A 26,261-nucleotide genomic window follows, 5' to 3' on the forward strand; every position below is an offset into this window, starting at 1 on the left:
CTTGTGTCTTCCCGCTGCTTCCACTGCCGCCTAAATACATTTATTATCAATAATTACTCACCATACAGCCTCCAATTGTTCTCATTCCACGCGTCTCCCCCGAAATATTTAATGTTCGCTACAACACAAACACATGTTTTGTTCTTTCCTCCGCACGAAAATGTATAGGTTTTTGATTTAAAACAATCTGTGCTTAATTGTGTATGCAGGCTACTCTAGTCAGACGTACTGCGCTTCAACATACGGGTGTTAAGTGTGGCAAGCAACACCATAACGTTGATGTTTCATTGAGAATATAGAACATTTTAATGTTTTAGAACAACTTTGGTAAACTACGAAGCCGCACTGTTTTATGGAAGGCGTAGCATTACCGATACCATAGTCAGACGTACTGTGCTTCAACATACGGGTGTTATGTGCGGCAAGCAACACCATAACGTTGATGTTTCATTGAGAATATAGAACATTTTAATGTTTTAGTCCAACTTTGGTAAACTACGAAGCCGCACTGTTTTATGGAAGGCGTAGCATTACCGATACCATAGTCAGACGTACTGTGCTTCAACATACGGGTGTTGTGTGTGGCACATTTCAGGAGACGTTATCTGGCGTTTTGTTTTGCATAATTATGCAAAACCAACTTTTCTTACCTATTGGTACTTGCTGTTCTGTATTTAGTAGAGCTGCACAAAATCTGTGTGTATGCAGGGTAAAAATGTTTTCTTGTCATGATGTCATATCATTTTTAAATCTTATTTAATAACATAACTTAATTAACTTATTAGACTTACAAGTGCCAATTTCATTCTTGTAACACTCTAAAAAAGAAACATTGATGTTTAAATAGGACTACAGGTTGACTGACGCCTGTTCAATAATTGACGCTAGCAAGGACAGGTAAGCAAGCAACACCAAAACGTTGTTTCACTGAGAATATAGAACATTTTACATGGCGTACAAAAATCTGTCAAAAAGGTTTTAGTACAACTTTAAGCGCGTCTTTAGCCATCTTTATCATCATGTTCGCCGTCCTTGCTCACTTTCTTCAGCGTCCTTGTGTCTTCCCGCTGCTTCCACTGCCGCCTAAATACATTTATTATCAATAATTATTCACCATACAGCCTCCAATTGTTCTCATTCCACGCGTCTCCCCTCAAATATTTCATGTTCGCTACAACACAAACACATGTTTTGATCTTTCCTCCGCACGAAAATGTATAGGTTTTTGAATTAAAACAATCTGTGCTTGATTGTGTATGCATGCTACCGTAGTCAGACGTACTGTGCTTCAACATAGGGTGTTATGTGCGGCAAGCAACACCATAATGTTGATGTTTCATTGAGAATATAGAACATTTTAATGTTTTAGTACAACTTTGGTAATCTACGAAGCCGCACTGTTTTACCGATACCATAGTCAGACGTACTGTGCTTCAACAAACCAGTGTTATGTGTGGCACATATCAGGAGACGTTATCTGGCATTTTGTTTTGCATTATTATGCAAAACCAACTTTTCTTACCTATTGGTACTTGCTGTTCTGTATTTGGTAGAGCTGCACAAAACATGTGCTTAATTGTTTGTGTATGCAGGGTAAAACTGTTTCCTTGTCATGATGTCATATCATTTTTAAATCTTATTTAATAACATAACTTAATTAACTTATTAGACTTACAAGTGCCAATTTCATTCTTGTAACACACTCTAAAAAAGAAACATTGATGTTTAAATAGGACTGCAGGTTGACTGATGCCTGTTCAATAATTGACGCTAGCAAGTACAGGTAAGCAAGCAACACCAAAACGTTGATGTTTCACTGAAAATATAGAACATTTTACATGGCGTTCAAAAATCTGTCAAAAAGGTTTTAGTACAACTTTAAGCGCGTCTTTAGCCATCTTTATCATCGTGTTCGCCGTCCTTGCTCACTTTCTTCAGCGTCCTTGTGTCTTCCCGCTGCTCCACTGCCGCCTAAATACATTTATTATCAATAATTACTCACCACACAGCCTCCAATTGTTCTCATTCCACACGTCTCCCCTGAAATATTTCATGTTCGCTACAACACAAACACATGTTTTGTTCTTTCCTCCGCACGAAAATGTATAGGTTTTTGATTTAAAACAATCTGTGCTTAATTGATTATGCAGGCTACCATAGTCAGATGTAATGTGCTTCAACATACGGGTGTTATGTGTGGCAAGCAACACCAAAACATTGATGTTTCATTGAGAATATAGAACATTTTAATGTTTTAGTACAACTTTGGTAAACTACGAAGCCGCACTGTTTTACCAATGCCATAGTCAGACGTACTGTGCTTTAACATACGGGTGTTATGTGTGGCACATATCAGGAGACGTTATCTGGCATTTTGTTTTGCATTATTATGCAAAACCAACTTTTCTTACCTATTGGTGGTACTTGCTGTTCTGTATTTGGTAGAGCTGCACAAAATCTGTGCTTAAATGTTTGTCTATGCAGGGTAAAACTGTTTTCTTGTCATGATGTCCGTGTGTCTTCCCACTGCTCCACTGCCACCTAAATACATTTATTATCAATAATTACTCACCATACAGCCTCCAATTGTTCTCATTCCACGCGTCTCCCTTGAAATATTTCATGTTCGCTACAACACAAACACATGTTTTGTTCTTTCCTCTGCACGAAAATGTATAGGTTTTTGATTTAAAACAATCTGTGCTTAATTGTGTATGCAGGCTACCATAGTCAGATGTACTGTGCTTCAACATACGGGTGTTATGTGCGGCAAGCAACACCATAACGTTGATGTTCATTGAAAATATAGAACATTTTAATGTTTTAGTACAACTTTGGTAAACTAAGAAGCCGCACTGTTTGATGGAAGGCGGAGCATTACGGATACCATAGTCAGACGTACTGTGCTTCAACATAGGGGTGTTATGTGTGGCACCTATCAGGAGACATTATCTGGCATTTTGTTTTGCATTATTATGCAAAACCAACTTTTCTTACCTATTGGTACTTGCTGTTCTGTATTTGATAGAGCTGCACAAAATCTGTGCTTAATTGTTTGTGTATGCAGGGTAAAACTGTTTATTTTTTGTCATGAGACATTATGTCATCCAGCCATCCATTTTCTACCGCTTGTCCCTTTCCGGGTCGCGGGGGGTGCTGGAGCCTACCTCAGCTACATTCGGGCGGAAGGCAGGGTGCACCAATTCTTATTTAATGACATAACTCCAGTAATGAAGTTATTTGACTTACAAGTGCCAATTTACTTTTTGTAACACACACAAAAAAATTAATTAAATTGGACTGTGGGTTGATTGACGCCTGTTCAATAAATAACGCTAGCAAGTACAGGTAAGCAAGCAACACCAAAACGTTGATGTTTCACTGAGAATATCGAACATTTTACATGGCGTTCGAAAATCTGTCAAAAAGGTTTTAGTACAACTTTGGTAAATTACGAATGCGGAGCATTACGGATACCGTAGTCAGACGTACTGTGCTTCAACATACGGGTGTTATGTGTGGCACCTATCAGGAGACATTATCTGGCATTTTGTTTTGCATTATTATGCAAAACCTACTTTTCTTACCTATTGGTACTTGCTGTTATGTATTTGGTAGGGCTGCACAAAATATGTGCTTAATTGTTTGTGTATGCAGGGTAAAACTGTTCTTTCTTGTCATAAGACATTATGTCATATCATTTAACTTTCATGCAGAGAGGGAAATCACAACTACCGTATTTTCCGCACTATAAGGCGCATCTAAAAACCACAATTTTTCTCAAAAGCTGACAGTGCGCCTAATAACCCGGTGCGCTTTATTACGATTCATTTTCATAAAGTTTCGGTCTCGCAACTTCGGTAAACAGCCGCCATCTTTTTTCCCGGTAGAACAGGAAGCGCTTCTTCTTCTACGCAAGCAACCGCCAAGGAAAGCACCCGCCCCCATAGAACAGGAAGCGCTTCACCCGCCCCCATAGAACAGGAAGCGCTTCACCCGCCCCCGGAAGAAGAAGAAAAAACGCGCGGATATCACCGTACGTTTCATTTCCTGTTTACATCTGTAAAGACCACAAAATGGCTCCTACAAAGGACAAGGATCCGGTTCATAAAAAGACGCAATCTCTCCATCCGCACACGGATTACTACCGTATTTCACAGCAACTGATATTCCTGTGAACTGCACTGTGGAACGGGAGCACGTACGGTGAATATTCGCACCACAGAGAATGAGAAGTCATCCTTCACTGTGGTTCTAGCTTGCCATGCTAACTTCCACCCAGGGTGATATTCAAAAGGAAGACCTTGCCAAAAGAGACCTTTCCAGCCGGCGTCATCATAAAAGCTAACTCGAAGGGATGGATGGATGAAGAAAAGATGAGCGAGTGGTTAAGGGAAGTTTACGCGAAGAGGCCGGGTGGCTTTTTTCACACAGCTCCGAAGGCGAACACACCTTCACTAAGACGGGCAGATAGCGCCGGTCGACATACGCCAACATCTGCCAGTGGATCGTAAATGCCTGGGCAGATAGTTTCGGTCACAACTGTGGTCCGAGCTTTCCGGAAGGCAGGATTCACAGAACTGCTGCACAACAACAGCGACACTGAATCCGATGACTTCGACGAGGCGGAGCCGGCCATTTTTGGATCCCACGCTTGCGCAACTTTTCAATTCGGACACCGAAGACGAAGAATTCGAAGGATTTACGAATGAAGAATAACTTCAGAAGGTGAGCGCTATGTTTATTTTGTGTGTTGTGACATTAACGTTCGAGCAACATTATGTTGCTATTTATTGCTCTACACCATTTTGAATTTTACTATGTTTGTGATTGCACATTTGCGTACATTTTGGGACAGAGTTGTTAGAACGCTGGTTTTCAATATATTATTAAAGTTTGACTGAACTATCTGACTGTTTTTTTGACATTCACTTTAGCGCAGCGTTTTTTTGACATTCACTTTAGCGCAGCGTAGGCGCGGCTTTTAGTCCGGGGCGGCTTATTGGTGGACAAAATTATGAAATATGTAATTCATAGAAGGTGCGGCTAATAATCCGGTGCGCCTTATAGTGCGGAAAATACGGTAAGTCAATTTACCAAAAGTGTATTTATTAAACATTTAAGCAGTGGCACAAACATTCATGTCATTTCCTAAACAGAACGTGCAAGATTGTCAGAGACATTTTAAAACAAGCTATGAGTGCACTTTTGTGCATGATGTCACTAAGATGACATATCAAAACAACACTAAATTAAAGTGTTTAAACTAAAATTAAAACATTTGTACAGAACGCCACTACAATAGTTTAAAACAAATAAAGTGTACTTTTGTGCATAATGTTACACAAGATGATTAAATAAGTGTCAAAAAAAAAAAGAGCTGCATAATAGAAATCAAATAGTGTATGTCCTTCGCTATGTGGTAGGTTCCTGCGGACATTATCTCCTTCTGTTTTTGACAATTTTTTTCATACGGTGTTGATCTGGAAATGGAAGACGCCAGGCTCTATTGGGTCAGTGCATTTTGTTGGGTGTGGCACCGGCTGAGTTGTTGACATGCAGAGTTTCAAGAACTCTTCATTGACAAATTGTGACAAATTAGTAGTGCTGCTACTTTTTGTAGCAACGCTTTTGCCGCATACTTGACATATTACGGTTGTCTGTTCAACATCTTCCCGCTTGAAGCCAAACCACCGCCAGACGATGGACTACGTGCTGTTTTTCTTGGGAATGATTTCTTCTTCCTTCATTTGTTACCAGATTCGCACCTTCTTTCTCTCGTATTACCACTCGCACCACTCCGCTAGCATCTCAGCTAACTTTACCATGCCGCTACCTCTCTGCTCGGCGAGGGCGTATGACGCGACAGTATGTGACGTATGTAACAAGGTGCGCTTGTTTTATGTCTCTGTGAGAAGGAGAGACAAGAAAGAGTGAAAAAAGCCTATAGTGTAATGCCCGCAGCTCAAAGCAACTGCGTGTGAACGTATACTCGAATATCACGATATAGTCATTTTTTATATCGCGCAGAGACAAACCCGTGATTTATCGAGTATATTCGATATATCGCTCAGCTCTACTACAAAGCCACGCTGTTGTAACACGTATCAAAATACATTTTACCAAAACATTGGTGTCGGACAACTCTACTAGGCATGCAATGACAGAAATGTACTCCGTCCACATGCACACGCTGAAGACAGAGTTTGAAACGCCTCACTTTAGCCAGTATTTTCAAAAGTGAGTTTCGAAATGACAAATGAATGTGTTTGCGTGTGGACAGGTCTAAGGCTGCAGCTAACGATTATTTTTCTATCGATTAATCTATAGATTATTTTTTCGATTAATCGGTTAATCTATAGATTATTTTTTTCGATTAATCTATAGATTATTTTTCCTTTTACCGATTATTTTTTTTATTTAAAAGGAAGATGAAAAAATAAATGTAGGCCAGTTTTTTCAAAAGGCATGGCTTTTATTTACAAAAAAAAAAGTATGGCCACTCACTCAACATTGACAACAACATGACAAAATATTCTGTAACAATGTAAACATTTAACAAAATTAAAAGTAGCTTATTTGCTTTTAATGTGCAAATATAAAAGTAAACATCCAGTGCAAATCTTAATATTCTGCAATAGTATAAGCATTTCAAAAGTAAAAGTATTGCTTATTTTGCTTTAAAATGTGCAAAAATAAAGATAAACATCCAATTAAAAAAAGTGCAAAACGGAATTATCTGAAACAACAGTGTAAACATTTCAACAAAAGTAAAAGTATTGCTTATTTGCTAAAATGTGCAAAAATAAAGATAAACATCCAATACAAAAAAGTGCAAAACGAAATATTCTGTAACAGTGTAAACATTTCAACAAAAGTAAAACTTTTGCTTATTTTGCTTAATAACACAACAATGATAGTATGATTAAAGTGAAAGTTAATTGTTCGTTTGTACATAGTATACGTAATTGTTAATGTTGTAAAAGGTATTTGCACAACTAATTAACGTTAGCGTTAAAGAGGAGCGCGTCTTTGTAAACACTGAACAGGCACGCCAAACGCTCCTCTCAGAGCGAAACGGTGCTTTAGTTTATGAATTTACAACGCAGATACAAATGACACATTCATGTTTTTGTGTAATGATGACAACGTATACTCACGCGGACGATTGACTAGTTGATGGTGATGGCAAGAACGCTGCCGTTGTGCTGCTATGATAGGCCATTTCCGCTCGACACTGTGCATACAACAACATTATTAGCAGAGGTGGGTAGAGTAGCCAGAAATTGTACTCAAGTAAGAGTATTGTTACTTTAGAGATTTATTACTCAAGTAAAAGTAAGGAGTAGTCACCCAAATATTTACTTGAGTAAAAGTAAAAAGTATGTTGTGAAAAAACTACTCAAGTACTGAGTAACATACACACACATATCATATATATATATATATATATATATATATACACACACACACACACACATATATATATATATATATATATATATATATATATATATATATATATATATAATTTATATTTATTTATTTTGCCGTTTTTGTTTACATGTTAAAGGTGTTTTAATAATTATACATGCATGTTTAACATATAGATTCCTTTCTTTCATGAAGACAAGAATATAAGTTGGTGTATTACCTGATTCTGATGACTTGCATTGATTGTAATCAGGAAGCAGTGCTGGTAACGTCCACGTTTTCAAATGGAGGAGAAAAAAAGTTCCTCCTTTCTGTCTAATACCACATGAAAGTGGTTGTTATTTGGCATCTTATTTGTCCACCTTCCATATTCGTTTTTATACCCTTTACAAGAAATACATTAGCGGCAAACTCCGTAGCTTACTAGCTTGTTTGCGCTGGCTTTCGGAGACTCTTATTTTGAAAGCGCAGGCGCGATGGAGCGGGACTTTTATTGTGAAGACAGGAACTGTGCAGTCAGTCTTTACGGTTGAAATAAAAAAAGGGTCTTTTTTCCTTCACACTTTTGATTGATTGATTGGAACTTTTATTAGTAGATTGCACAGTACAGTGCATATTCCGTATAATTGACCACTAAATGGTAACACCCAAAGTTAGCTCGGAGCCAGTCAGGTCATGTGACCCCTGGCTCTGTTTGATTGGTCCAACGTCACCAGTGACTGCATCTGATTGGTGGAACGAAGTGAAACGTCACCAGTAAGGCAGGCACTTTGAAGGTCTGTCTGACAGATCAAAACAAACAAAGCGTGCATTAACAGATCGATAAAAATTAGTAGCGAGTAGCGAGCTGAATGTAGATAAAAGTAGCGGAGTAAAAGTAGCGTTTCTTCTTAGGCCGTTTATTGAAATACTCCCACACTTTTGACGACTTTTGGCGTGCTTTTTTCCCCTCGCTCGCACCGCTCGCATCGTCTGCTTTGCGCTCCGCCATGACGGTAGTGTGACGTAAATATGCAACGCGTCGACGAACAAAAACGTCCTCGGCGTATTTACGTAACCGATGACGTCGACTACGTCGACGCGTCGTTTCAGTCCAAACGCATAGATTATTTGTGAGTTTTTAAAGTGTCAGTGTTCGTGCGCACATGGCCTTAGAGTCACTCGTAAGCTCGGGCCTCTTCTAGCTCACCTGGGGCGAAAGACGGGGTACACTCGACTGGTCGCCAGCCAATCACAGGGTCTGTATTGAATAGAATATAGTAAATATTGTGAAAACTGTTGATGTATAAACTACGGGTGTAACGGTACACACAACATTCGGTTCGGTACTTACCTCGGTTTAGAGGTCACGGTTCGGTTAATTTTCGGTACAGTAAGAAAACGACAAAATATGAATTTTTTGGTGATTTATTTACCAAATTTGTAAACAATGGCTTTTTTCTTTTAACATTGGAAACACTATAATAATTCTGCCCACGTTAATCAACATTAAACTGCCTCAAATTGTTGCTCAGATTACATAAAATAACAAAACTTTTCTTCTACATATAAAAAGTGCAACATTAAACAGTTTCAAGTCAACTCATCATGCTTAATTTATTACAGCATTTGGGAAGCCTGTAGTTGATTTTTATTATGTACCGTATTTTCCGCACCATAAGGCGCCCTGGGTTAAAAGCCGCGCCTTCAATGAACGGCATATTTCAAAACTTTGTCCACCAATAAGCCGCCCCGTGTTGTAAGCCGCATCTAACTGCGCTAAAGGAATGTCAAAAAAACAGTCAGATAGGTCAGTCAAACTTTAATAATATATTAAAAACCAGCGTTCTAACAACTCTGTTCACTCCCAAAATGTACGCAAATGTGCAATCACAAACATACGTATATCAACATGGACAGAGCTGCGTGAAAAAAGCCACCCGGCCTCTTCGCGTAAACTTAAACTTACCTGAACCACTCGCTCATCTTTTCTTCATCCATCCCTTCGAGTTAGCTTTTATGATGACGCCGGCTGGAAAGGTCTTTTTTGGCAAGGTCTTCCTTTTGAATATCACCATGGGTGGAAGTTAGCATGGCAAGCTAGAACCACAGTGAAGGATGACTTCTCATTCCCTGTGGTGCGAATATTCACCGTACGTGCTCCCGTTCCACAGTGCGGTTCACAGGAATATCAGTTGCTGTGAAATACGGTAGTAATCCGTGTGCGGATGGAGAGATTGCGTCTTTTCATGAACCGGATCCTTGTCGCTTAGTAGGAGCCATTTTGTGGTCTTTACAGATGTAAACAGGAAATGAAACGTACGGTGATATCCGCGCGTTTTTTCTTCTTCTTCCGGGGGCGGGTGGTTGCTTACAGTAGAAGAAGAAGCGCTTCCTGTTCTATGGGGGCGGGTGCTTACCTTGGCGGTTGCTTGCGTAGAAGAAGAAGCGCTTCCTGTTCTACCGGGAAAAAAGATGGCGGCTGTTTACCTAAGTTGCGAGATCGAAACTTTATGAAAATGAATCTTAATATTTATCCATATATAAAGCGCACCGGGTTAAAAGCCGCACTGTCAGCTTTTGAGTAAATTTGTGGTTTTTAGGTGCGGCTAATGGTGCGGAAAATACGGTAAATGTTATATTTTTATCAACGTGTGATAGCAGGGACCCTGCCATTCAAAACTAGGCTGCTGCATTACTAATGATTAATGTAACTATAGCTGAAAAAATGGTACAATAGCAATAGGAGAGACTATTAATCCCTGAACACCATGGAGTTCATGTAGGCTTAATGATGCAGTTACATTATTATATCAACTATCAGAGACAGAAACTCTTCATTTAACATAATGTCCTTTTTTGCTGCTTCAACACAGCTCAATCAACACGGAAAAAGGTAAAGTGAAATAACAGACAGACAGGGCTTTGCTGTCCGTAACACACGCACACACACACACGCACGCACACAGACACACACCGCAAAATGAGCTAACGTTACGCTAAAAGTAAATTAGCCTTCACCTCAAGCCAGGACTGCGAGCGAGCTGAGCTGCCGTTTAGGTTTCTAGAACGTCAACGGGCTCTTAGTGATGTTACTATTAGTTGACCGGGTGTTTATTGTAATTTGGGGAGAGTCCGCTGCCTGATGCTTACCTGCTAAATGCTAAACACTGACTACATGCGCTCTGAATACGCACTGCTGATTGGCTGTTACCGCTCTGTTTGTAACCAATAAGATGGTTACTATGGTGGGACAATGCTGGTTGCTGTGTAGAGTCCTGACAGAGGCAGAAGGAAGCGGAGGTGGCTACTTAATATGTTCGTGTGGAAACTCGTTCGGTACACCTCCGAACCGAACCGAAACCCCTGTATCGAAACGGTTCAATGTAAATACACGTACCGTTACCCCCCTAGTACAAACACATTTTTTGGTGATTGACAATTCCAAATCAAGACTGTTTCGTGTTTATTAAAAACGAGATTGTCATATGTCTGTGTCAAATTAGCTCATATGAAGGCATAAACGGCAGACTATGAAGTGTTTTTTGTGCATGCTCACTGCTCAGATGGCTACAGATTATGGGATTTGTCCAGCATGGCGGGGAACTGAAGCGGTAAAGGTTTACATCTGTGGGGTGAGTAGGAAACACATTTAATGATAGGTGTCTTGAAAAACTTCAATTTTATAGAGCGCCTCCATGATTAATATTTTTATACCAGTAACTGAAAAACTTCAAGACGCTTTTGTCCATATGAATGTTTAAATAATACATACAGTCGTGGTCAAAAGTTTACATACACTTGTTAAGAAAATAATGTACTGGCTGTCTTTGAGTTGCCAATAATTTCTACAAGTCTTATTTTTTTGTGATAGAGTGATTGGAGCACATACTTGTTGGTCACAAAAAACATTAGACTGCCATCTACTGGTCACACTTATCATTACACCATGTACCAAATAAAATTGCTTCGAGGCCGGTAAGCAAAACCAGAATTATTCCGTACATTAGGCGCACCGGGTTATATGGCGTACTGTCGAGTTTGAGGTAGGAAAAAATGATTTTAAATGCGCCTTATAATCCGGAAAATACGGTATTATTTTGAAATCTCGATTCAACTGTAGTTTGTGCTAGCCTTTTTTTTTCAACTGGCTTTGAGGCAGCTTTGTTAGCAGCACGGTGTCTTTGTGAGGTTCAAAACTCTATTGTAGCGATGTTAACGTTTCAGGTGGCTGATAATGTTTGATGTGTTGAAGTCCGATTTTGCTTTCCCTCTTCACAGAATGTTTGCAGAACATTTGCTTAGGGCTGGGCCAATAACAAATTTTGCTCAACGACACATTGACCTACAAATTATTGCAGATAAACGATGTATTGTCAATGGTACTTTGAGACTAAATTTACCACTGATTTAAGGATAATACATAATAATAATGCAAGTACACCCTTTCAAATGCAATATATGTGTATTTCTCGTCTATTTTGACATTGTATTTGGAATGTAAACTTACATTTCCAAGTAAAATAAAATAAACGAATAAGAACAATAAAATATTCTTTGTCGGTTAGCAAAATGTTGCGCTTAATACAAATCACAACCAAAAGCAACAAGATATGTTCTGTCTCTGTTAAGGAGGGTTTGGGGGACCCTCAAATATACACAACCAAATAAAAAAATAAAATGCTACATAAAGTATTGACAAACAAAGTTTCAGTCAAAATTGAACATATAGGCAGAGGTAAATGTGTGCATTACTTAACTGTCAACCAAGTTAGGACCTTATTAAGCAAAAGTGCAGAGTGACAATATAAACACTACAGTGTAAGCAGATGTATTAACAGGTTATACGTAGATTACGAACGAGGAAATACCATTATGAAATAACATGACAAATGTCCGTCAAACGTTTGCACTGTTCTTCGAAATGCTACTTTTTCAGCAGTATGGCGATGTAGTGAATTACAATTTCTGTGAGGGCACACCATTTTCTTTTGCACTGACCTTGATCACCAAACGTCTCAGAAAGTGTGGACTATGGGGAAAAGGGCTCTGCATGTGCTTATGTGCACGTCTTGAGTTGGGTTTGTTGGGTTTCTAGAGGGCATGCAAGTTTGTTGTATTTTTTTGTTGGCACCATATCCGAGCAAACTGGCTTCTCAGTGTTAATCTCATTTTGTTCCACTGGTTTTAAACCAAAATATTCTCACACTGTTATAATTTTTTTCTCCATATTCCCACTATCGCTACTGTATTTATCTCGGGGAAAAATAGTTGCACTGTGTGATGCTAGCAACCCGCTTACTCGCACAATAACAAATACAATGACAAGAGGATTCACTGCCCTCCTTTCATTCCGCTACGGATTCGGATATGATGTCATAATTCCTCATATCAGCCTGACCATTTGAATTTTTAAAGCCGACCAATTAGCCGAGAGACAAATCGTGTCTCAAAATATTCGTAAATTGGGCCACCGATAAGACGAACTACCACTGTATTATCGTTATTGTGGGGTACCCTGGGATTCTCAGCCCTGTAGCATAATGGCAACTCACATTTTCACACGCACAAAACTGCCAAGGCAACAAAAAAGTTGTCTCTGAGGTCTGGGTTTTTTGGAGGGAAAGACAATGCTTTATCTTGTGAATGCCAACACAGCTTGTCTCTGACTGTATTCACAACAACTCTAAAGAGGAATTGCACTTTTTTGGGAATTTTGTCTATCATTCGCAATCCCGATGTACGTAAGACTTTTTTTATGCATTCTAATTCGTAAAACACGGCAAGTACGAGGTGGCTAACAGTGTAGCTATATCGGCCTATAATAGAATCCAAATATAAAATCCAAAAACCGCCTACAATACTCCATTTATAGCTCATGATCTGAATATTAACCAAGTATTATCCATCCATCCATCCATCCATCTTCTTCCGCTTATCCGAGGTCGGGTCGCGGGGGCAACAGCCTAAGCAGGGAAGCCTAGACTTCCCTCTCCCCAGCCACTTCGTCCAGCTCTTCCCGGGGGATCCCGAGGCGTTCCCAGGCCAGCCGGGAGACATAGTCTTCCCAATGTGTCCTGGGTCTTCCCCGTGGCCTCCTACCGGTCGGACGTGCCCTAAACACCTCCCGAGGGAGGCGATCGGGTGGCATCCTGACCAGATGCCCGAACCACCTCATCTAGCTCCTCTCGATGTGGAGGAGCAGCGGCTTTACTTTGAGCTCCCCCCGGATGACAGAGCTTCTCACCCTATCTCTAAGGGAGAGCCATGCCACCCGGCGAAGGAAACTCATTTCGGCCGCTTGTACCCGTGATCTTATCCTTTCGGTCTTAACCCAAAGCTCATGACCATAGGTGAGGATGGAAACGTAGATCGACCGGTAAATTAAGAGCTTTGCCTTCAGGCTCAGCTCCTTCTTCACCACAACGGATCGATACAGCGTCCGCATTACTGAAGATGCCGCACCGATCCGCCTGTCGATCTCACGATCCACTCTTTCCTCACTCGTGAACAAGACTCCGAGGTACTTGAACTCCTCCACTTGGGGCAGGGTCTCCTCCCCAACCCGGAAATGGCACTCCACCCTTTTCCGGGCGAGAACCATGGACTCGGACTTGGAGGTGCTGATTCTCATCCCAGTCGCTTCACACTCGGCTGCGAACCGATCCAGCGAGAGCTGAAGATCCTGGCCAGATGAAGCCATCAGGACCACATCATCTGCAAAAAGCAGAGACCTAATCCTGCTGTCACCAAACCGGATCCCCTCAACGCTTTGACTGCGCCTAGAAATTCTGTCCATAAAAGTTATGAACAGAATCGGTGACAAAAGGCAGCCTTGGCGGAGTCCAACCCTCACTGGAAACGTGTCCGACTTACTGCCGGCAATGCGGACCAAGCTCTGACACTGATCATACAGGGAGCGGACCGCCAAAATCAGACAGTCCGATACCCCATACTCTCTGAGTACTCCCCACAGGACTTCCCGGGGTACACGGTCGAATGCCTTCTCCAAGTCCACAAAACACATGTAGACTGGTTGGGCAAACTCCCATGCACCCTCAAGGACCCTGCCGCGAGTATAGAGCTGGTCCACAGTTCCACAACCAGGACGAAAACCACACTGTTCCTCCTGAATCCGAGGTTCGACTATCCGGCGTAGCCTCCTCTCCAGTACACCTGAATAAACCTTACCAAGTATTAGCGATAATGGAATTATAAGCGGTAAGGTTAAGGAACTATTTTTAGCGGCGCTGTGATCACAGAGGGGTAACTAGCTTTTGCAGTTACAGTGTATTTTTCAAATTACAAGTCGCAGTTTTTTTCATAGTTTGGCCGGGGGTGCGATTTATACTCTGGAGCGATTTATGTGTGAAATTATTAACACATTACCGTAAAATATTAAATAATATTATTTATCTCATTCACGTAAGAGACTAGGCGTATATCAGCAATCGTCACACACACGTCAACCAATAAAAATTTGGCGGGGGCTGGTCATGGCAGAAGTGCATTGTGGAAAAAAAGATGCTACCTGCTACTACTTCCGTACCTATGAAAATTGATCATTTCAACATTGGCGGTAACTTATAAAAACTGAGAAGGGCTGAACAAAAATGGCACTGAAAAGGAAATCATATACTGCAGGTTACAAGCTAGAAGTAGTGAAATATGCAGCAGAAAACGGCAATCGAGCAGCAGAAAGAAAGTTTGGAGTAAGCGAGAAACTTGTAAGAGACTGGTGAAAAGCGGAGGCTACTCTTACTGAAATGAAGAAAACTAGTTGTTTAGAAGCGACACCGAGGAAGAAGATTTCATCGAATTTAGCAATCAGGAGTGACAGATTGTTTGGTAAACGTATAGCATGTTCTATATGTTATAGTTATTGAATGACTCTTACCATAATATGTTACTTTAACATACCAGGCACATTCTCAGTTTGTTATTTATGCATCATATAACGTACACTTATTCAGCCTGTTGTTCACTATTCTTTGTTTATTTTAAATTGCCTTTCAAATGTCTATTCTTGGTGTTGGATTTTATCAAATAAATTTCCCCCAAAAATGCGACTTATACATCTAGTGCGACTTATATATGTTTTTTTCATCTTTATTATGCATTTTCGGCCGGTGCGGTTTATACTACGGAGCGATTTATAATCCGAAAAGTACGGTAAACTTTGACATTCAACTTAGACCTGGAGATGGTGGCCATTTTTTATTTTTTTTAAACTTGCCAGAGGGTTATGATAAATGTTTTCAACAGATAGGGTGTTCATATTTTCCCGATCTGTCGGCATCCCAGTGAGAGCAGACATGATACAGTAGGTGATTGTTTTATTATATTCGTTGTTTGTATATCTTGTTTAGCACTTAGCAATACTGCTACATGATTCTTAGTGTTTCACTAAAGCTGGATCTGTTTAGCACACAGCTTCTAAAACTTTGTAGATCGTCCTCCATATATCCAGGCTCAAAAATATAAGTTTCTGGATCATCATTTGTCCCTAAGTAATCGTTGTTGGCTCTCATTACTTTTTCCATGACTATTAGTGTTGTTGTTGTTGAAGGGAAAAGCAAACGTGATGCGTATGTGAAATTAATATACCGCCGTATGCTAAAACTGACAAAAATACGTCAATAATACATGTTATTATGAATATGCCTGTTACTACATTACATTTATACTTACAGCATGCATATAAAACGTTGATAGAGGTTTTTGGATGTTTTTTAGAGCACTTAAGAGGCGGAATAGAGCAACTTTATTTACAATGCATTAATAAAAATCCTTCCGTCAACATGCCTTTCATAAAGATCGTGAACGATAGAAAAAATTACAAAAATGGTGCAGTTCCCCTTTTATTCAAGATTCACGCTGCACTGTTGTTGGCATGACATACTTCCACCTTGTTTTACCCACTGATCGCTGATGCAGTGGTGTCTATCATTCATCAGCATGCTGGAGAAGCAATTGCATTAATTCATTGACTTGTCTTTTAATATTAATAATTCATTTATTAAAGTTAGACATCTTTCTAGACATCCAAACCGCTTTACCATTATTCATTTACTGCAGCCACACAGTTGACATTATGGCAACTGTTCTGCCGGGACCTCCCAGGAAGAAAGTCAGAAATACCATTCAGTGTTTCCAACAGGACTACATAATGCAATCAAATAAATGGCCATGATGTACAGTATGTGGCAGAGGCAAAAAGTGAACAAAACATTTAATGCAAAAAAACCAAAGTTTTTTAAATTTTTGTGTTAGACTCCAGAAGGGTCCAATAAAACCAGCACATTTTGCTACAATTGTTGCCAGTTCCTTTTTTGGAAATAACATCTGTTTATACGTTAATCAGCATATTACCAGTAGTTTTGCTAATAACGTTGTAATGTCAAAACAAAACAACCATTTTTTTTTCAAAAGTTGGAGCCCAATGACAAAATTCTAGTCACTGTCTTACTTTGCCAGTTTTGCATCATATGCTTAACAAAAGCATTATTAGTACGGCGGTACTTCAGCTTACACGTTTATTTGGTTCTGTGACTAAGCTCGTTATCCAAAATACTTGCACTATCTCAAATCAAGATTACCCATTGAAATTATCAAAATTCCATTATTCCATGCTGAGCCCTCCCAAAATAGCACAATTTAAACATGTAACTGGTGTTGTGACATATAGACTATGTAAATTATACGAATATGGCCGACGATAGAGATTTTAATTCTATTGCTGTATCGTGATAATTCATTTTGATGACACATTCTAGCTGTGTCCTACAAATCTGACAGCAACAAGTGGACAACCACGTCCTCAACGCAAAGTAGCGCCACAACGCAATGTACGCTGTGACCTGATTCCCTTTTAAGGGAATCATTTTCAAATAATTAAATGAAGTGCTTCCCTTGGGAAGCAATACTTCTGCTTGAATAGAAAACCTTTGTTAACAAAAATGTAGCATTTGTAGCGGTTGATTTAAGGACATAATTCACCACACCTGTTATTTGAGTTTGTCATCATTCACTGTACTGTTCTATTGTGCATATGACAATGTTGTTCTTTGTGTGCAGTTAAGAGCGAGTAATTCGGCGCGGCCCCTTTAAGTGGCCGTCAGTAGATTCTCGCAAAGGTGGGGGTTTGTTGTTCCCGCGAGATTTGAGTTGTTGTTGTGATATCATTCATTCTTGCTTGTGCTTGGAAGAATAAACGACGCACACGTTTTTGTGTGTCAACTATACCTAAAGTTGTCTTGCTTTCACGCCACGAGCACAACACTGGTGACCCCGACGCTTCACCGAACGGATTCGGTGAATATTAGCGACCATGACAGCGAATGCGGTTTCTCTTAAGCTGCCCGAGTTCTGGGAAACTTCCGCGACCACATGGTTTGCCCAGGCCGAGGCACAGTTCGCCCTGCGTGGTATCACCGAGGACGACACTAAGTTTTATTATGTCGTGTCCTCCCTTGGGAGCGCGACGGCGGACAGAGTGGTTGGCATCCTCACGCACCCACCGGAGAGGAACAAGTACCTCACGTTGAAGGCTCACCTCTTACAGACATTTCAACTTTCTGACGCGGAGCGAGCTAGCCGCCTTTTTTCGTTGCAGGGGCTTGGCGATTACAAGCCCTCTGAACTAATGGACAAAATGCTGGGTCTCTTAGGTGAGCACAGACCCGGATTCCTCTTCGTGCAGTTTTTCCTGAGGCTCCTGCCTTCTCAGGTGCGGGCTTCTTTAGCCAACACCGCCATTTTGGACTGCCGCGAACTAGCTGCTGAAGCTGATAAGTTCTTTTTAGCTTCCCAACCTAGCTTTGTGGCTGCTTTCCTTCTGGCTGAGACAGAAAGACCCATGGCAGATTCTCCCACTCTCGTTGCTGCTGCTGCGCCCCCCAGGCGGCAACCGGATTCTGGACTATGTTTTTTCCACGCAAAGTTTGGGACCAAAGCTAGGCGGTGCCGTCCCCCGTGCAGTTTTCGTGGACCGCCGCCGGGAAACGCCGGGGCCGGCGTTCAGCAATGGCCATGAGCGTCGGCAGTGCGGGCAGGCTGCTCTTCATCCAGGACTCCCTCTCTGGGCGACGGTTCCTGTGTGACACCGGCGCGCAGAGGAGCGTCCTACCAGCATCAAGGTTGGACATGCTGTCTGAGTCGCATGGCCCCCCCATGGAAGCGGCCAATGGCAGCCCTATCCGCACTTACGGAATACGGTATGTGGAACTGTGTTTTGGTGGACAGCGTTTCAGTTGGGACTTTGTGACTGCTAAAGTGACGGTGCCGCTCATCGGTGCAGATTTTCTCTGTGCTTTCGGCCTCCTTGTGGATGTTAAAAACAGGCGTTTGGTGGATGCGATTACGTTCTGCTCGTACAAGTGCAGTCTCAGCGCGACAGACTCCATCAGGCTTTCCAGCATGCTACCCATCGCAGACGTTTTTCTGCGCCTCCTCGCCGAGTTCCCCACCCTGGCGCAGCCCACGTTCTCATCATCTACCGCCAAGCATGGTGTGGAACACCACATTGCCACCGCGGGCCCCCCTGTGCATGCACGAGCCCGGCGCTTGGACCCTGCTAAGCTCTCCATCGCTAGAGCTGAATTCGAGACCATGGAACGCCTCGGGATCATTCGCCGCTCAGACAGCCCGTGGTCGTCGCCCCTCCACATGGTGGAGAAGCCCGGGGGTGGTTGGCGGCCATGCGGTGATTACCGCAGACTCAACGAGGCGACTACCCCGGACCGTTATCCGGTCCCCCACATACAAGATTTTTCCGCCAACCTCGCTGGAAAATCTGTGTTTTCTAAGGTAGATCTCGTCCGGGGCTATCATCAGGTGCCGGTCCACCCCTCTGATATCCCGAAGACAGCGGTCATCACCCCATTTGGACTGTTTGAATTTTTACGTATGCCTTTTGGCCTTAAGAGTGCCGCACAGACTTTCCAGCGGTTAATGGACTCTGTTTTACGTGACTTGCCGTTTCTATTTGTCTATTTGGATGATATCCTGGTCGCAAGCACCTCTCAGGCCGAGCATGTGACCCACCTCAGGTCCCTTTTTCAGCGCCTTAGCCAACACGGGCTCATTGTTAACCCAGCTAAGTGCCAGTTCGGGTTGTCTGTAATCGACTTCCTCGGACATCGTGTCACTGAGTGCGGGGCAGTTCCCCTCCCAGCGAAGGTTGCTGCCATCGCAAACTTCCCCCGCCCACTCACGGTTAAGGCTCTTCAGGAGTTCCTTGGCATGGTAAATTTTTACCATCGTTTCATTCCCCGAGCAGCTGACCTCATGCGGCCGCTGTATGATGCTCTTAAAGGAGCTGCTCCCAAGCACATGGTGGACTGGTCTGACGCACGGCACACTGCTTTTTTGGGGGTCAAGTCTGCTCTCGCTAACGCTACCCTGCTGGCACACCCATTACCTGATGCTCCTATTGCAATCACCACGGACGCGTCAGACTATGCTGTAGGTGCAGTGCATGAGCAGTGGGCGGGTGGCACTTGGCAGCCTTTGGCTTTCTTTAGCAGGCAGTTGCGTCCCTGCGAGCGGAAATATAGCACATTTGACCGTGAGCTCCTTGGCCTCTATCTGGCCATACGCCATTTCCGTTCGTTGCTTGAAGGCCGGCCTTTCACGGCTTTTGTGGACCACAAACCCCTCACTTTCGCGATGGCCAAGACGGCTGAACCGTGGTCAGCTCGGCAACAGAGGCACCTCTCCTACGTCTCAGAGTTCACGACGGACATCCAGCACCTTGCTGGTAAGAGCAATGTCGTGGCTGATTGCCTTTCCCGAGCCGTCGCGAGCGCTGTCCATGTGGGACTCGATTTTGTGCAAATGGCAGTTGACCAGGCCGACGACCCAGACATCCAAGCTCTGAAGTCTGCAGCCACAGGGCTTCGGTTGTCTGAGGTCCCATTTGAGGACACCGGGGTTACACTCCTTTGTGACGTCGCTACCGGTCGGCCACAGCCCCTCGTGCCCGCCATTTGGAGGCGGCGCGTGTTCGACTCCATCCACGGCCTTTCCCACCCTGGGAGGAAACCTTCCCAGCGGCTGGTTGCTGCAAAATTTGTCTGGCGTGGACTGAAAAAAGACGTTAGGGACTGGGCTTCCACATGTGTGGCATGCCAGCGCTCAAAAGTGCACTGCCACACGCGGGCCCCACTGGCACCGTTTACGGTTCCGGAGCGCCGTTTTGACCATGTCAATGTGGACCTGGTCGGACCTCTCCCATCCTCACGCGGCTGCACATACCTCCTCACGATGGTCGACAGGACCACCCGCTGGCCGGAGGCAGTACCTCTGACGTCCGCCACCTCCGCGGAGGTGGCGCGCGCGTTCATTGGTACGTGGGTTGCCCGTTTCGGTACCCCATCGGACCTATCATACAAACCGGGGCTCTCAGTTCACTTCTGAGCTCTGGGCCGCTGTGGCCGAGAGCTTGGGTGTGAAACTCCACCACACGACGGCGTATCACCCGCAGGCCAATGGTATGTGTGAGCGATTTCACAGGTCCATGAAGGCAGCACTTAGGGCGTCCCTGAAGGACAGCGCTTGGGTAGACAAGCTCCCTTGGGTGATGCTGGGGCTTCGGACTGCCCCCAAGGAAGACTTGCAATCTTCCTCGGCAGAGTTGGTGTATGGCCAGCCCCTGCGAGTGCCAGGCGACTTTATTCCTAGCACGACGACACCTTGGTCCGCCGGTAAGCAGCGAGCTGCTCTCCTCGATGCCGCCAAGAGTTTTGCCCCCATCCCCACTTCTCAACACGGCCTTACGCCGCCTCATGTTCCCGCTTCCTTAAAGGGAGCAGCGTTTGTTTTTGCCCGACACGACGCCCACCGCGGCCCCCTTCAGCCTCCTTACGATGGGCCATTTCGCGTCCTAGAGAGCGGTGACAAGCATTTTCTGTTGGACATCGGGGGTCGGTCTGAAAAGATCACGGTGGACCGGCTGAAAGCGGCCCACTTGGATCTTAGTCAGCCGGTTACCACGGCCGTACCCCCGCGCCGGGGTCGTCCGCCCGCTCTACCTAGGCCCCATGATAATGTTATGCATCCTTCTACGCAGGCCCCCGGGACCTTGGACAGTGCAGGTGCCCTTCCGGTCCCCCCTGCTAACTCCCCGGCGTTGGTACCGGTCCGGCGCACCCGGTCTGGTCGGCCCGTCCGTGCCCCTGTCCATTGACGGTTTGTTTTCTTTGTGGTGGCGAATTCTGGGGGGACGTGTGTAGCGGTTGATTTAAGGACATAATTCACCACACCTGTTATTTGAGTTTGTCATCATTCACTGTACTGTTCTATTGTGCATATGACAATGTTGTTCTTTGTGTGCAGTTAAGAGCGAGTAATTCGGCGCGGCCCCTTTAAGTGGCCGTCAGTAGATTCTCGCAAAGGTGGGGGTTTGTTGTTCCCGCGAGATTTGAGTTGTTGTTGTGATATCATTCATTCTTGCTTGTGCTTGGAAGAATAAACGACGCACACGTTTTTGTGTGTCAACTATACTTAAAGTTGTCTTGCTTTCACGCCACGAGCACAACACATTGCACTTTTTACATGCAAAAAATCTCCAAAATTGAGATCAATAAAGTGCAAACTTCAATCTTGAAAAATACTGTCAATAAAATGTCGTATTAAACGTTGTATCCAAATAAATAATAAAGTACAATTTTCAGGGGACTATAGTTTGTTTCAGTAAATAGATAAAGTAAACGCAGCCTTTTTCATTCTCACATCTTGGCGGTGTGCAGAGCAACTGCTTCAGTGATCGCTCTACACATTGTGTGTCATGTGTACAGGAGGAAGCAGACGGCACAGACAGGAGGGATGTCGTATTAGCTCTATTTATTATAATATATATATATATAAAATAGAATGGAGTGTGTAAATAATCCAAACTGTGTGTGTGTGTGTGTGTGTGTGAATTAACTGGAGAGTGTTAGCGGGAGTGTTGAGTGAGAAGTGCGGAAGACAAACTCGGCGATCCGTGAGACAGACGTGATGTCGAGGGGAGGAGAGAGGCGTCAAAGTCCGTGTCCAGGCGGGAGGTCGAGATCCAAATGGGGCAGCCAGAGAACCAGAGGGGAACACAGGGAGACGAGACACACAGCTCGTCATGCGGGAACGAAGGTTTGCTGCTAATCATCACAAAGGGGGAGAATCACAGAGAGAATGCATAGAGCTTGGTTAGTCGGCTTACTGTACTGGAACAGATGACTACGTTCTGGCCCAGGATGCAGGTTTGCACTGGCATAAGAAGGCAGGTGTTCTCATTAGCGACAGGTGCGTTGAGTGCTGATTGATTGCAGCTGTGCACCAGCGCAGCTTCTGCGGGGGTGGCCCGCGCAGGTGCGCTCTTGAAGGTGCACTCAGCAGAGGGCACAGATGAGTGTACATTGTAATGCGCCCGGGCCGTGACATTGTGCTTCTTTCTCATCATACATGGCATCATCATAAATACCTGGCATAAGAAGGCAGGTGATGATTCCACCAACGTAAGGTGATTTTTAGCCCGTAGTTTGTTTGTTGTTGCGTCTTGTTCGCCTCGTAAAGAGTTGCATTTCCCGCACTCGGCTAGAGGTTTCAGTTTCAGATGCTGAAACACGTTCGTTGTGCTGATGCCTTTTTGAAACAAACTTTGCACCGTGCAGTCACTTGTTCCACACCTGTTGCCACTTTTCTTTTCTTGGGAACAAACGTCTCGCTCTCGTCAGCGTCAGTCAGCATTAGCCATGTTTCGCCATGTGTGCCGCTAAGGAAGTAATGGGAAGGCGCAAGCTACGAAAGAGGAGGAGAATTTTTTTAATTTTTAAATCTTTAAATCGTCTGCATCAAAAAAAAATATTGATAAAATTGTTTTATCGCCCTGGCTTACTCTAGCTATAGGCTAATGCTAGCAGTGGTGGGGAAGCTCGTACCCTAAAGCATAACAGTTAGCCAAGAGACATCTCATATCTTATAAAACTGAATACGTATTATCAATGAATCTATTGACAAAAGCTTATTTTTGAAGTTTCTCCACATACTGTTCTTCAAATATTATTGTTGGTGCATGCATTCCAAAAGCACTAATCATTGAACTTGTTTTCTGCTGGCATTCGGGGTGGGCATATTGATCCTAATAAATGCTATAATAATAATAAAAGACCATTTTGATACTGATAGTATCAATACCAACAGTTTCTCGTCTGTACAGCCAGCAAATTTTGTGATTCACCTCATATAATTTTTTCTCAAGTATCTCTTGGCCTGTGACTGCAAACAGAACACCTTTCCTTTCATTTTTGTTTTGTTGACATTTTTATAATTATATTTTTGTTCCATCCATCCATCCATCCATCCATCCATTTCCTACCGCTTATTCCCTTTGGGGTCGCGGGGGGCGCTGGAGCCTATCTCAGCTACATTTTTGTTCCATTGTTGATATTTTGCAATAGTGATTTTTATTATTAAAGTACCAGTAGAGTAGAAAAACAAGTTGCCTCTATATTGAAGCTATTATTATATCCATCTGATTTATGACACCAAAAGACTTACAAAGTTTGCGGATAAATAGATATGACCAAAATAGTATCAACCTCACGGAGATTCCCGAGCCATTTTGAGAGATAATGATGAAGTCAGTCACGTGATCGTGTGACGTCGCGCTCGGAACCACAGAGCCCTTCCCCGTCAACAACAATGCAAATCAAGCAGATTTTGTGAGAGCCAACAACGATTACTTTTGGAATTATTATAATATTAGAGCTGCAGCTATCAAATATTTTAGTAATCGAGTATTCTATCGAATATCCTGATCGATTAATCAAGTAATCGAGTAATCGAAAAAAACAACATATTTTTGCTTAAAAAAAAAAAAAGTTTTTTATTTTTATTTTTTTTGGTCCTGTCCAGCTTCTCAGGCAAACCATGTTGTTGATGTAGATGCCCATATCAGCTGTACAAATTGACTTTACAAAAGAGAAGTGTGGGATACTTCTCTTGTTGACTTTATTAAATGGATTTTTATTATTATTTGGTGAAGCCGGGCCGGAGCAATATTTTTGCTTAATTAAGGTTTAATTATACATGTTAAGATGTTCCCTCAATTATTGCGTTTGGCCTAATTGTCTTTTATTTCCTAAACGCCTGTTTTTATTATTGAAGGCTGACACGCACAGCTGAAATGCGTCCGTGGTTGATTGTGCTAATAAAAACAGGTGCGCTCACAGCCCTGTGTGCTGTGGGGTGTGACCGCATAAACGAAGTTCTTGTCTCTCGTGCGTTTTTGATGATTATTATACGGTGCCGTTTAAATGGTGGTTTCTCCACGCAAATCCGCTGAGCTGTTTTCAACCTGCCAACAAATACATAAACAATATAAAAATACAAACCACTTAATAATGACAACAACAGTTTCAAATTTTAAGAATGCAATACAGTTCATTGCATTCTCTGCATGCAAAATAGTAATCAATTTTCATTTTGCCATCATAACATGTTTGAGATGAAAACACATATATATATAAAATTAGTTCTAAATTAATATTCCCTGAGAAAGTTAAAATACAACTATATTGTTAGTATCAAAAATAAAACAAGAACAGTTTTCATTATATCAAACATAAAAAGTGGATTAGGTAGTGCCTTTAACGCCATGTCTACATGAACACGGAGAGTCTCAAAAACACATATTTGGGGTTAAAACAATCTCCATCCACACAAGTGAGGTTTCCACAGCGATCATATCCAAAACAGCTGACTGTCATTAGCGCCGACGGGAGTGTCGCAAAACCCATTTTGATGTGTCTTTTTATTAATGTTGAGTGAAAATAGCAGCATGTTTACGTTCAAAAATACAGTAAGTCATCGTATAGTGTGTTTAAAGCCAGCAAGGCAGTGTTGTTGAGCTTGGAAATGACAGTGTGCAACCGTGACGTCATCACAAGTCTCCGTTTGTGAGGAAAGTTTTGGATCTCTACGCTTTGACCAGCGTTGGTAAAAGTCTGCCTTTTTAAAAACAAAAGTATGCGTCTGCGTGTGGACAAAAGGGCGAAACGTGAGCTTTGACTACTAAACGACGCAAAATGTCGTAAAGAAAACAAAAATAAATATTTTTATGACGCCTCGAGGCAGCGAAAATTATTCAAATATATTTTGTAATCGAATTACTCGAGGAATCGTTTCAGCTCTAATATATATATATATATATATATATATATATATATATATATATTTATATATACATGCATATATTGTTAATGCATATATATAGTTAATATACAGTATATATAATATATGTGTGTGTGTGTGTGTATATATATATATATATATATATATATATACACGTATGCACATATATGTATACACATATATACGTATATATATATATGTATATATATATATATATATGTATATATTGTTAATGCATATACAGGTAAAAGCCAGTAAATTAGAATATTTTGAAAAACTTGATTTATTTCAGTAATTGCATTCAAAAGGTGTAACTTGTACATTATATTTATTCATTGCACACAGACTGATGCATTCAAATGTTTATTTCATTTAATTTTGATGATTTGAAGTGGCAACAAATGAAAATCCAAAATTCTGTGTGTCACAAAATTAGAATATTACTTAAGGCTAATACAAAAAAGGGATTATTAAAAATGTTGGCCAACTGAAAAGTATGAAAATGAAAAATATGAGCATGTACAATACTCAATACTTGGTTGGAGCTCCTTTTGCCTCAATTACTGCGTTAATGCGGCGTGGCATGGAGTCTATGAGTTTCTGGCACTGCTCAGGTGTTATGAGAGCCCAGGTTGCTCTGATAGTGGCCTTCAACTCTTTTGCGTTTTTGGATCTGG

The 26,261-nt window shown here is 42.3% G+C and overlaps 1 protein-coding gene across 2 annotated transcripts in view; it reads left to right on the forward strand.

The window, feature by feature from the left end:
• Nucleotides 1-26,261, forward strand: part of phf2 (PHD finger protein 2) — a 101,015-nt gene that overhangs the window by 1,246 nt on the left and 73,508 nt on the right. The window lies entirely within an intron of this gene.

This window comes from Nerophis lumbriciformis, linkage group LG03 (genome assembly GCF_033978685.3).
Source record: "Nerophis lumbriciformis linkage group LG03, RoL_Nlum_v2.1, whole genome shotgun sequence".
Lineage (NCBI taxonomy): Eukaryota > Metazoa > Chordata > Actinopteri > Syngnathiformes > Syngnathidae > Nerophis > Nerophis lumbriciformis.